Source organism: Schistocerca nitens, chromosome 9, assembly GCF_023898315.1.
Source record: "Schistocerca nitens isolate TAMUIC-IGC-003100 chromosome 9, iqSchNite1.1, whole genome shotgun sequence".
Classification (NCBI taxonomy): Eukaryota; Metazoa; Arthropoda; class Insecta; order Orthoptera; family Acrididae; genus Schistocerca; species Schistocerca nitens.
This window is the reverse complement of record NC_064622.1, coordinates 381,874,045-381,886,651: the sequence shown is the minus strand read 5'-3', so window position 1 is coordinate 381,886,651 and position 12,607 is coordinate 381,874,045. Positions and strand designations below refer to the sequence as shown.

Here is a 12,607-nt window from a genome sequence, read left to right as displayed (position 1 = left end):
TTTCTGCTTATCAGTAATGAGATAAATTTACTGCACATTTGTTGTAGAAGGTACTTCCAAATATGTGTCAAATTTGTTAAACCCCGCTGGAGGGTTGTGAAAGGAGTATACTGGAGCACACTTGAATAAATTAATAATATTAATGTAAACCAAAACGGAACTATGATTTTATGAACGATGTGTTACTCTGATAGGCTTTATAATTCGGATCGCTGACTGTGCTTGACCGCAGAGCCAAAGATACTGCTTCTGCTCTGATACTTAGTGCTGGAGTAAGAGAGCGCTTGGCGGTGTCTGTGAGCGAAAGACGATGGGATAGGCAGTTTTTGTAGTGTGCTGAGTGAAGCCACCAAGTGTTGGATTGATACAGGAATTACGAGAACATGGAAGCAGGAGGCTGCATGCAAGCAAGGTAAAGATGTTAAATAATCATGATTTCCGTTTTGCCAGCGCGTTATTACAGATGAGATGGCTGATAATTTGTAATTATTGAGCAACCCCAGAATGTACGTAAACTGATTAATAAAAACACTATTTACATATTTCTCATTTGTAATGTTTCCAAGATTTGTTAACACAGGTATATGTAATTTGATGATTATTATTCATGCTTTTGTATTGAGGTTAGATAATACCTGCTGCAAAAGTCTCGTTATTTTTCAATCAAGTAGTAAAAAATGGTGTAATTTTTCTGTAAAGTAATTTCAGTTTTCAGGTGTTCTGAAAAGCTAAACTTAACTTGGAATATAATTTCGCAAAAAAAAAAAAAAAAAAAAAAAAAAATAGACCTCAGTGTTATTAATTCACCACAGTCAGTATCGCCACCCTGTCCAGGTCATATGTTTTTCAAAGAAGTTGGATATTTCTCAAATGTCTTCATTTATCAGCCAAAAGAATTTCATGTACAGTCCAAAGTGTTACGGTCAGCACTGCTCATCGCTGAGCCTGTAGTTATCATATTTATATTTTTTTATGAGAAACCAGAATATCGCGTTCCCGCGGCGCTACTTTAGAGGTCAGACAATTTAAATTATTTGCTATGTGAACATGGACCAAAGTTATAAGTATTGAACAGGGCCGGAGGATTCATTGCCGAATGGGCCGACCGTATTTTGCAGTGGCTGTATTTCTTTATGGTTACTGGGAGTTACATTGCCCAATCAGTTCATTTTGCTTACAATAATACAATGTAAGCATGTCACTTGCAGTTACAACACGTTACATGGTAATTCGAGTTTAGTATCCATTCCACAATTGAGACATTCATTCAGCGTAATCAAAAGTTAATTATTATAAAAGAGCGTTATAGTCTTTTATTTATTATGTGCTATATGCATGTGTTTCCGATGAGGAAAGTGGTTAGCTGTGTGACCCTGCAAAAGTAGCCGATAGCAGGCAGCTGAACGCAAGCCCATTCTAGTTTTGTAACCATATGAGATCGAACCACGTGATGTATATAACGATAGTCAATGCGTTGGCGCAGTGCGCACAGCCAGCCAGGATGCTCGACAGAAAAGTACTATTACAACATGAAATGTATTGGCTGTCGTGAATATGGGCTACCATCAGATGTATAATGGAATTATCATAATGAAAATTTGTGCCCGACCAGGACTGGAACTTGGATTTTCCGCTTATCGTGAGCGGTTGCCTTACCGTTAGGCCAACCGAGCAACACCAACGGCCAATTGCAGACTTCCATATTGCGTCAATAATATGTCTACGCCGGCCGGTGTGGCCGAGCGGTTCTAAGCGCTTCAGCCTGGAACCGCGCGATCGCTACGGTCGCAGGTTCGAATCCTGCCTAAGGCATGGATGTGTGTGATGTCGTTAGGTTAGTTAGGTTTAAGTAGTTCTAAGTTCTAGGGGACTGATGACCTCCGAAGTTAAGTCGCATAGTGCTCAGAGCCAATATGTCTACATGAGTGCATGCATCGTAATTCGGAATCTCACAGGCACTGCAGTATCGTATTTATCCGCCGAAACCTGGAAAGTGACTTCCAAGTAAAATGTCACCCCAGCAAGGAAATATTGATAATGGACGTACGAGTACAGCTTGTAGACACATGGAAGACGATATATGGATGTTTAGGCCTGGCCCGTGAGTTGTGCTCGGATAGCCGAATGGTACGGTCAGTTCGCCGTCGGTGGCCAAGCGGTGGGGAGACACCTGTTTATGCCGCGGCGTGTGCCTGTCGGTTGTTTACTTCACAGCGGTATTCGCGAGTGCTACGATCAACAATAGAATGCCCAATTTTTACCGTAAAACCACACTAAAGTTCTCCTTTCTGAACGAATATGTGTGACGGAATGCACTGACAGTTGAACAGTTCCTTCATGATGAAGTGAAGATCCCTCGTGAAGACATTATCTGAATACACCTATCCATCCTTAGTAGCGTGGTTGACAAACTGTGCAGCTCGCAACAAGATCCTAGAACGGGCGATAGATGGCCTCAAATTCTGACATTCGACTTAGTAACTGTTGAAGATACCTGCTTGGGTTATGCAAAATCAGTATCTTCGACTTCCGTCCAAAATGCCGGCAGAAGACGTGACGGTGGCAGTGCGCACTTAGGGAACAGTATTCGAGCTTGGAGCAGACAAATGGGCTCACTTCAGTACATACCCAATTTAGAAAGGAGTGCAGCAAGTTCACATTGAACTAAAGAAACATATCCCATCCTACCTCTTCACTGGTCGTCACCAGGCAGTAATCATATACGATGGGTAGCCGAAGACCTGTTCTGCATATGGTAAAGAAGGACTCGTGCGTAATGAATGCCTCAGATGCAGCTCCGGACAGACGAAGCTTCTCCCCTTCTGACTCAAAAATGGCTCTGAGCACAATGGGACTCAACTGCTGTAGTCATAAGTCCCCTAGAACTTAGAACTACTTAAACCTAAGTACAGCACACAACACCCAGCCATCACGAGGCAGAGAAAATCCCTGACCCCGCCGGGAATCGAACCCGGGAAACCGGGCGTGGGAAGCGAGAACGCTACCGCACGACCACGAGATGCGGGCCCCCTTCTGACTGTGACTTCCCATATACACACCTACGTGGCAGCACTGAGACCAATGCCCTTCAGATGCCTGCACAACAACTTCCACACGATCTTTCACAACCTGCAGAGACCGAACGAGACGATGCCGACCGTCTGCAACAACAACAACCGGCCCCGTCTCCGCAGATCCCGATGCCAGATAAAGCTCTTAACAGACGTGAGGTAATGTTACTCTCGATGCCATGACTGAACCTACTGCCACCTTCTTCCTAAATGTAGTGACTCCATCCCGCAGTCCGACTGTGAACCAACAAAGAAAAGCTACCAAAACGAGACAAGTAGAGGTCGAGTCAGAGTTGTGTTTCCAAGATGAAAGCGTCACACGGCCAGCAGATGGCTCCCAGGTGGAGGTCACATGCACAGTTGCCGGTACCCACCGCCATCAGGGGCAGGACATTTCACTGAGTGACTCCAGAACACAGCAACGCCCCGAAGACCCAAACAGCGACGTTCTCCACGCCACAACTTGATGCCAACTACTCTTCCTGCATCATCGCTGACCGTACCTTATTGCCCCGTTTCATGGATGAATGATGCTGTTCCTGAACGTCCCTCAGACGAAGGAATGCCACAGGGTGCTCCGGTGAACCTGACATGATCAGAAGACAGACAGTGCTTCAGACCCTCCTACATTAGTTCTTCCCCTATATGAGCGCGCACGACGACGTACAGAATTGTCACTATCAGTTCAAATATGATCGGTTCCCATGTTAAACTTTAGTTGTTACGTAACACGTTAAGAGCAGCGGACGGTGACATTGCCCCGCTCCAAGTTCTACGAACGGAGACTTGGCCCGAGTTATATGGTTATAACGCAACGTCAGCCCCACCGCCAACGGAGATAATGGATCAGTGGTTGAAACTTCCTGGCAGATTAAAACTGTGTGCCCGACCGAGACTCGAACGCGGGACCTTTGCCTTTCGCGGGCAAGTGCTCTACCAACTGAGCTACCGAAGCACGACTCACGCCCGGTACTCACAGCTTTACTTCTGCCAGTACCTCGTCTCCTACCTTCCAAACTTTGCAGAAGCTCTCCTGCGAACCTTGCAGAACTAGCACTCCTGAAAGAAAGGATATTGCGGAGACATGGCTTAGCCACAGCCTGGGGGATGTTTCCAGAATGAGATTTTCACTCTGCAGCGGAGTGTGCGCTGATATGAAACTTCCTGGCAGATTAAAACTGTGTGCCCGACCGAGACTCGAACTCGGGACCTTTGCCTTTCGCGGGCAAGTGCTCTACCAACTGAGCTACCGAAGCACGACTCACGCCCGGTACTCACAGCTTTACTTCTGCCAGTACCTCGTCTCCTACCTTCCAAACTTTACAGAAGCTCTCCTGCGAACCTTGCAGAACTAGCACTCCTGAAAGAAAGGATATTGCGGAGACATGGCTTAGCCACAGCCTGGGGGATGTTTCCAGAATGAGATTTTCAGTCTGCAGCGGAGTGTGCGCTGATATGAAACTTCCTGGCAGATTAAAACTGTGTGCCCGACCGAGACTCGAACTCGGGACCTTTGCCTTTCGCGGGCAAGTGCTCTACCAACTGAGCTACCGAAGCACGACTCACGTCCGGTACTCACAGCTTTACTTCTGCCAGTACCTCGTCTCCTACCTTCCAAACTTTGCAGAAGCTCTCCTGCAAACCTTGCAGAACTAGCACTCCTGAAAGAAAGGATATTACGGAGACATGGCTTAGCCACAGCCTGGGGGATGTTTCCAGAATGAGATTTTCAGTCTGCAGCGGAGTGTGCGCTGATATGAAACTTCCTGGCAGATTAAAACTGTGTGCCCGACCGAGACTCGAACTCGGGACCTTTGCCTTTCGGGGGCAAGTGCTCTACCAACTGAGCTACCGAAGCACGACTCACGCCCGGTACTCACAGCTTTACTTCTGCCAGTACCTCGTCTCCTACCTTCCAAACTTTGCAGAAGCTCTCCTGCGAACCTTGCAGAACTAGCACTCCTGAAAAAAAGGATATTGCGGAGACATGGCTTAGCCACAGCCTGGGGTATGTTTCCAGAATGAGATTTTCACTCTGCAGCGGAGTGTGCGCTGATATGAAACTTCCTGGCAGATTAAAACTGTGTGCCCGACCGAGACTCGAACGTGGGACCTTTGCCTTTCGCGGGCAAGTGCTCTACCAACTGAGCTACCGAAGCACGACTCACGCCCGGTACTCACAGCTTTACTTCTGCCAGTACCTCGTCTCCTACCTTCCAAACTTTGCAGAAGCTCTCCTGCGAATCTTGCAGAACTAGCACTCCTGAAAGAAAGGATATTGCGGAGACATGGCTTAGCCACAGCCTGGGGGATGTTTCCAGAATGAGATTTTCACTCTGCAGCGGAGTGTGCGCTGATATGAAACTTCCTGGCAGATTAAAACTGTGTGCCCGACCGAGACTCGAACTCGGGACCTTTGCCTTTCGCGGGCAAGTGCTCTACCAACTGAGCTACCGAAGCACGACTCACGCCCGGTACTCACAGCTTTACTTCTGCCAGTACCTCGTCTCCTACCTTCCAAACTTTGCAGAAGCTCTCCTGCGAACCTTGCAGAACTAGCACTCCTGAAAGAAAAGATATTGCGGAGACATGGCTTAGCCACAGCCTGGGGGATGTTTCCAGAATGAGATTTTCACTCTGCAGCGGAGTGTGCGCTGATATGAAACTTCCTGGCAGATTAAAACTGTGTGCCCGACCGAGACTCGAACTCGGGACCTTTGCCTTTCGCGGGCAAGTGCTCTACCAACTGAGCTACCAAAGCACGACTCACGCCCGGTACTCACAGCTTTACTTCTGCCAGTACCTCGTCTCCTACCTTCCAAACTTTGCAGAAGCTCTCCTGCGAACCTTGCAGAACTAGCACTCCTGAAAGAAAGGATATTGCGGAGACATGGCTTAGCCACAGCCTGGGGGATGTTTCCAGAATGAGATTTTCACTCTGCAGCGGAGTGTGCGCTGATATGAAACTTCCTGGCAGATTAAAACTGTGTGCCCGACCGAGACTCGAACTCGGGACCTTTGCCTTTCGCGGGCAAGTGCTCTACCAACTGAGCTACCGAAGCACGACTCACGTCCGGTACTCACAGCTTTACTTCTGCCAGTACCTCGTCTCCTACCTTCCAAACTTTGCAGAAGCTCTCCTGCGAACCTTGCAGAACTAGCACTCCTGAAAGAAAGGATATTACGGAGACATGGCTTAGCCACAGCCTGGGGGATGTTTCCAGAATGAGATTTTCACTCTGCAGCGGAGTGTGCGCTGATATGAAACTTCCTGGCAGATTAAAACTGTGTGCCCGACCGAGACTCGAACTCGGGACCTTTGCCTTTCGCGGGCAAGTGCTCTACCAACTGAGCTACCGAAGCACGACTCACGTCCGGTACTCACAGCTTTACTTCTGCCAGTACCTCGTCTCCTACCTTCCAAACTTTGCAGAAGCTCTCCTGCAAACCTTGCAGAACTAGCACTCCTGAAAGAAAGGATATTACGGAGACATGGCTTAGCCACAGCCTGGGGGATGTTTCCAGAATGAGATTTTCAGTCTGCAGCGGAGTGTGCGCTGATATGAAACTTCCTGGCAGATTAAAACTGTGTGCCCGACCGAGACTCGAACTCGGGACCTTTGCCTTTCGGGGGCAAGTGCTCTACCAACTGAGCTACCGAAGCACGACTCACGCCCGGTACTCACAGCTTTACTTCTGCCAGTACCTCGTCTCCTACCTTCCAAACTTTGCAGAAGCTCTCCTGCGAACCTTGCAGAACTAGCACTCCTGAAAAAAAGGATATTGCGGAGACATGGCTTAGCCACAGCCTGGGGTATGTTTCCAGAATGAGATTTTCACTCTGCAGCGGAGTGTGCGCTGATATGAAACTTCCTGGCAGATTAAAACTGTGTGCCCGACCGAGACTCGAACGTGGGACCTTTGCCTTTCGCGGGCAAGTGCTCTACCAACTGAGCTACCGAAGCACGACTCACGCCCGGTACTCACAGCTTTACTTCTGCCAGTACCTCGTCTCCTACCTTCCAAACTTTGCAGAAGCTCTCCTGCGAATCTTGCAGAACTAGCACTCCTGAAAGAAAGGATATTGCGGAGACATGGCTTAGCCACAGCCTGGGGGATGTTTCCAGAATGAGATTTTCACTCTGCAGCGGAGTGTGCGCTGATATGAAACTTCCTGGCAGATTAAAACTGTGTGCCCGACCGAGACTCGAACTCGGGACCTTTGCCTTTCGCGGGCAAGTGCTCTACCAACTGAGCTACCGAAGCACGACTCACGCCCGGTACTCACAGCTTTACTTCTGCCAGTACCTCGTCTCCTACCTTCCAAACTTTGCAGAAGCTCTCCTGCGAACCTTGCAGAACTAGCACTCCTGAAAGAAAAGATATTGCGGAGACATGGCTTAGCCACAGCCTGGGGGATGTTTCCAGAATGAGATTTTCACTCTGCAGCGGAGTGTGCGCTGATATGAAACTTCCTGGCAGATTAAAACTGTGTGCCCGACCGAGACTCGAACTCGGGACCTTTGCCTTTCGCGGGCAAGTGCTCTACCAACTGAGCTACCAAAGCACGACTCACGCCCGGTACTCACAGCTTTACTTCTGCCAGTACCTCGTCTCCTACCTTCCAAACTTTGCAGAAGCTCTCCTGCGAACCTTGCAGAACTAGCACTCCTGAAAGAAAGGATATTGCGGAGACATGGCTTAGCCACAGCCTGGGGGATGTTTCCAGAATGAGATTTTCACTCTGCAGCGGAGTGTGCGCTGATATGAAACTTCCTGGCAGATTAAAACTGTGTGCCCGACCGAGACTCGAACTCGGGACCTTTGCCTTTCGCGGGCAAGTGCTCTACCAACTGAGCTACCGAAGCACGACTCACGTCCGGTACTCACAGCTTTACTTCTGCCAGTACCTCGTCTCCTACCTTCCAAACTTTGCAGAAGCTCTCCTGCGAACCTTGCAGAACTAGCACTCCTGAAAGAAAGGATATTACGGAGACATGGCTTAGCCACAGCCTGGCGGATGTTTCCAGAATGAGATTTTCACTCTGCAGCGGAGTGTGCGCTGATATGAAACTTCCTGGCAGATTAAAACTGTGTGCCCGACCGAGACTCGAACTCGGGACCTTTGCCTTTCGCGGGCAAGTGCTCTACCAACTGAGCTACCGAAGCACGACTCACGCCCGGTACTCACAGCTTTACTTCTGCCAGTACCTCGTCTCCTACCTTCCAAACTTTGCAGAAGCTCTCCTGCGAACCTTGCAGAACTAGCACTCCTGAAAAAAAGGATATTGCGGAGACATGGCTTAGCCACAGCCTGGGGGATGTTTCCAGAATGAGATTTTCACTCTGCAGCGGAATGTGCGCTGATATGAAACTTCCTGGCGGATTAAAACTGTGTGCCCGACCGAGACTCGAACGCGGGACCTTTGCCTTTCGCGGGCAAGTGCTCTACCAACTGAGCTACCGAAGCACGACTCACGCCCGGTACTCACAGCTTTACTTCTGCCAGTACCTCGTCTCCTACCTTCCAAACTTTGCAGAAGCTCTCCTGCGAACCTTGCAGAACTAGCACTCCTGAAAGAAAGGATATTGCGGAGACATGGCTTAGCCACAGCCTGGGGGATGTTTCCAGAATGAGATTTTCACTCTGCAGCGGAGTGTGCGCTGATATGAAACTTCCTGGCAGATTAAAACTGTGTGCCCGACCGAGACTCGAACTCGGGACCTTTGCCTTTCGCGGGCAAGTGCTCTACCAACTGAGCTACCGAAGCACGACTCACGCCCGGTACTCACAGCTTTACTTCTGCCAGTACCTCGTCTCCTACCTTCCAAACTTTGCAGAAGCTCTCCTGCGAACCTTGCAGAACTAGCACTCCTGAAAGAAAGGATATTGCGGAGACATGGCTTAGCCACAGCCTGGGGGATGTTTCCAGAATGAGATTTTCACTCTGCAGCGGAGTGTGCGCTGATATGAAACTTCCTGGCAGATTAAAACTGTGTGCCCGACCGAGACTCGAACTCGGGACCTTTGCCTTTCGCGGGCAAGTGCTCTACCAATTGAGCTACCGAAGCACGACTCACGCCCGGTACTCACAGCTTTATTTCTGCCAGTACCTCGTCTCCTACCTTCCAAACTTTACAGAAGCTCTCCTGCGAACCTTGCAGAACTAGCACTCCTGAAAGAAAGGATATTGCGGAGACATGGCTTAGCCACAGCCTGGGGGATGTTTCCAGAATGAGATTTTCACTCTGCAGCGGAGTGTGCGCTGATATGAAACTTCCTGGCAGATTAAAACTGTGTGCCCGACCGAGACTCGAACTCGGGACCTTTGCCTTTCGCGGGCAAGTGCTCTACCAACTGAGCTACCGAAGCACGACTCACGCCCGGTACTCACAGCTTTACTTCTGCCAGTACCTCGTCTCCTACCTTCCAAACTTTGCAGAAGCTCTCCTGCGAACCTTGCAGAACTAGCACTCCTGAAAGAAAGGATATTGCGGAGACATGGCTTAGCCACAGCCTGGGGGATGTTTCCAGAATGAGATTTTCACTCTGCAGCGGAGTGTGCGCTGATATGAAACTTCCTGGCAGATTAAAACTGTGTGCCCGACCGAGACTCGAACTCGGGACCTTTGCCTTTCGCGGGCAAGTGCTCTACCAACTGAGCTACCGAAGCACGACTCACGCCCGGTACTCACAGCTTTACTTCTGCCAGTACCTCGTCTCCTACCTTCCAAACTTTGCAGAAGCTCTCCTGCGAACCTTGCAGAACTAGCACTCCTGAAAGAAAGGATATTGCGGAGACATGGCTTAGCCACAGCCTGGGGGATGTTTCCAGAATGAGATTTTCACTCTGCAGCGGAGTGTGCGCTGATATGAAACTTCCTGGCAGATTAAAACTGTGTGCCCGACCGAGACTCGAACTCGGGACCTTTGCCTTTCGCGGGCAAGTGCTCTACCAATTGAGCTACCGAAGCACGACTCACGCCCGGTACTCACAGCTTTATTTCTGCCAGTACCTCGTCTCCTACCTTCCAAACTTTACAGAAGCTCTCCTGCGAACCTTGCAGAACTAGCACTCCTGAAAGAAAGGATATTGCGGAGACATGGCTTAGCCACAGCCTGGGGGATGTTTCCAGAATGAGATTTTCACTCTGCAGCGGAGTGTGCGCTGATATGAAACTTCCTGGCAGATTAAAACTGTGTGCCCGACCGAGACTCGAACTTGGGACCTTTGCCTTTCGCGGGCAAGTGCTCTACCAACTGAGCTACCGCAGGAGAGCTTCTGTAAAGTTTGGAAGGTAGGAGACGAGATACTGGCAGAAGTAAAGCTGTGAGTACCGGGCGTGAGTCGTGCTTCGGTAGCTCAGTTGGTAGAGCACTTGCCCGCGAAAGGCAAAGGTCCCGAGTTCGAGTCTCGGTCGGGCACACAGTTTTAATCTGCCAGGAAGTTTCATATCAGCGCACACTCCGCTGCAGAGTGAAAATCTCATTCTGGATCAGTGGTTGTCGTGCGCGACGGTATTGCAGGTAACACGAAACCTAGTACCAACAGTACATGGGATCAGACCGGTGAATGTCTGTGCGCTATCCGGCACAGACCATGCACGGGAGCGCTGACAGTTTCATTCTGAAACAATCACTCCGCTTTCTCTGGGTCGATATGAGCACATAATCAACGGCGACATTTTAACTGTGTTCTCGTGAGGAAGGATCAACATCCGAATTTTACCACCTGTCCCGAACTCCACTATTTAGTACGTCGACTGTGTCTCGTAGACACCTAAGAGGCGGTACATGGCGATAACCTGGGATGTACATACGACGTGAGCCACTCAACCAGTCGACTGGATTGCGTCTACGTGACTTCCTCTCTCGGTTCGAACATCCTGAACGCGGTAAGATGGCCTCGACCTTCTCAGACCATAGTGTTTATGTGTGCACGATCGGCCTCCGACGACAAATAATATGGCGCAGTCGGCGTCCATGGAAACTTAACGTTGCGTACATACGGAAACCGGAATGTCGACGAATGGTCACGAACACACGACATTCTTGGGAAAGACGCATCACACAATACTCGTCCATACTTCTGTGACGGGTACAATGTGTAAAGCCATGTTTACGCCACACGCTGGTCCTGTATAGCAAAGAACGAATGCAGAGGCACGAAAGAATTTCACTAAATGATCCTCTGGGACATTACGGAGCATCCGGCTTCCCCAGAACGTCATGTCGAGGTTCAACGAGTCAGGGCCACGATACTGGTGCTTAATCCGGACTGCTTGGAAGGCGTAGTTGTTCGAGACCGACTCCAAGACAGCATCACCAGAGAAAGGTCCTGAGCGCATCATCTCGTCGCAGATCTCAGACGCCATCCTTAAGCGCTGATTCGTTCCTTAGATTTGCGGATGGTATCACAGGCAGACATCGCAACATCCTTCCAAACTCAATATCGTCACTTTCATCGTGAAGAAGATTAACGTTGAGACACTTAAATGCTACGGATGGTCGATCGTACCCTTGATGGCCAGGCTGCGAACTCTTTCTCTTTTTTTAAATTCTTTATTAATACAATACAATACACAATATAATGATACAACAAAACCCACCATCGTAACTAATTAGTGGGTCTATATGTTATACAACATGAAAACAAAGCAGCATTGGTACAAAAACTTTCAAGTACTGGCATAAATATGAGCAAGGTTAATCTATTTTATTAATCTACTCTAATTCTAATCTACTCTGCAGCGTTACAGTTGTGCCAGTTCATATATAAGCCTACTGTTGTGGCCTGCTCACCGAGGAAACCCCAGTGAGTGTGTCCACGGCACTGGGCTGGCCAAGTTTGTTTGAGTCACTGCAGACCCTACTTGGTTAGTGTTGTTAGTATTCTAATTCTACCTAATACTACTGCTAAAACCTAGTACTTAAACTGAGAGTGCAGACTGTTTGTTGTCTGTGAGATGATGCACCCTCCAGCCTAATCATGTAGCGTGACGCATTCCAGTCGTAAGAGCGACTGGCCAATTCTGCTCCCAGCTGTTTGGGCGGATACACGTCAGTCTTTATCGGTTTTGCAATTAACCATTTTGGTTACTAACGAAATCCCTCATGATATTTTGTGATATCCCATTAGCCACATTGTTGAGAACACTGGAGGTATCGGCTCGTCGTATTAAGGCGTAAGTGTCATTGTTCGGTAGCTGAGTTCTTAAATCATGCGCCGCATCATCATATAGCGGTCAGTCATAGATGAAGTGCTCAGGTGTACCGTCTTGAGAACTACAGTCACACGTTGGTGTAGCTCGTTTACACAGATATGTCGGATATGGTCCATGTCCAGTGAAAAAGTGCAACAGTCCCCGATTTGGCTCAAAATGACACATCCCAAGTCTTTCCTTGATGTTGGGGAACAGGTGGAAGACCCTTCTCCCTGTATCTTCATTTGCCCAGGATTGTTGCCACAACTTCCCCCTCCCCCTTCTTTCGTCAGCAAATTGTCCCCTATCTGCACCTCCAAAATGTCTCTAGT

The 12,607-nt window shown here is 48.9% G+C and overlaps 2 non-coding genes across 2 annotated transcripts; both read right to left on the bottom strand.

Annotated features, from left to right (window-relative positions):
• Positions 1-4,855: 4,855 nt before the first annotated feature.
• On the bottom strand, positions 4,856-4,930 carry Trnas-cga (transfer RNA serine (anticodon CGA)). Its single transcript has one exon. It is a non-coding gene; the product is annotated as a tRNA-Ser (tRNA).
• A 1,731-nt stretch (positions 4,931-6,661) lies between these two features.
• Positions 6,662-6,736, bottom strand: Trnas-cga (transfer RNA serine (anticodon CGA)). Its single transcript has one exon. It is a non-coding gene; the product is annotated as a tRNA-Ser (tRNA).
• Positions 6,737-12,607: the final 5,871 nt, after the last annotated feature.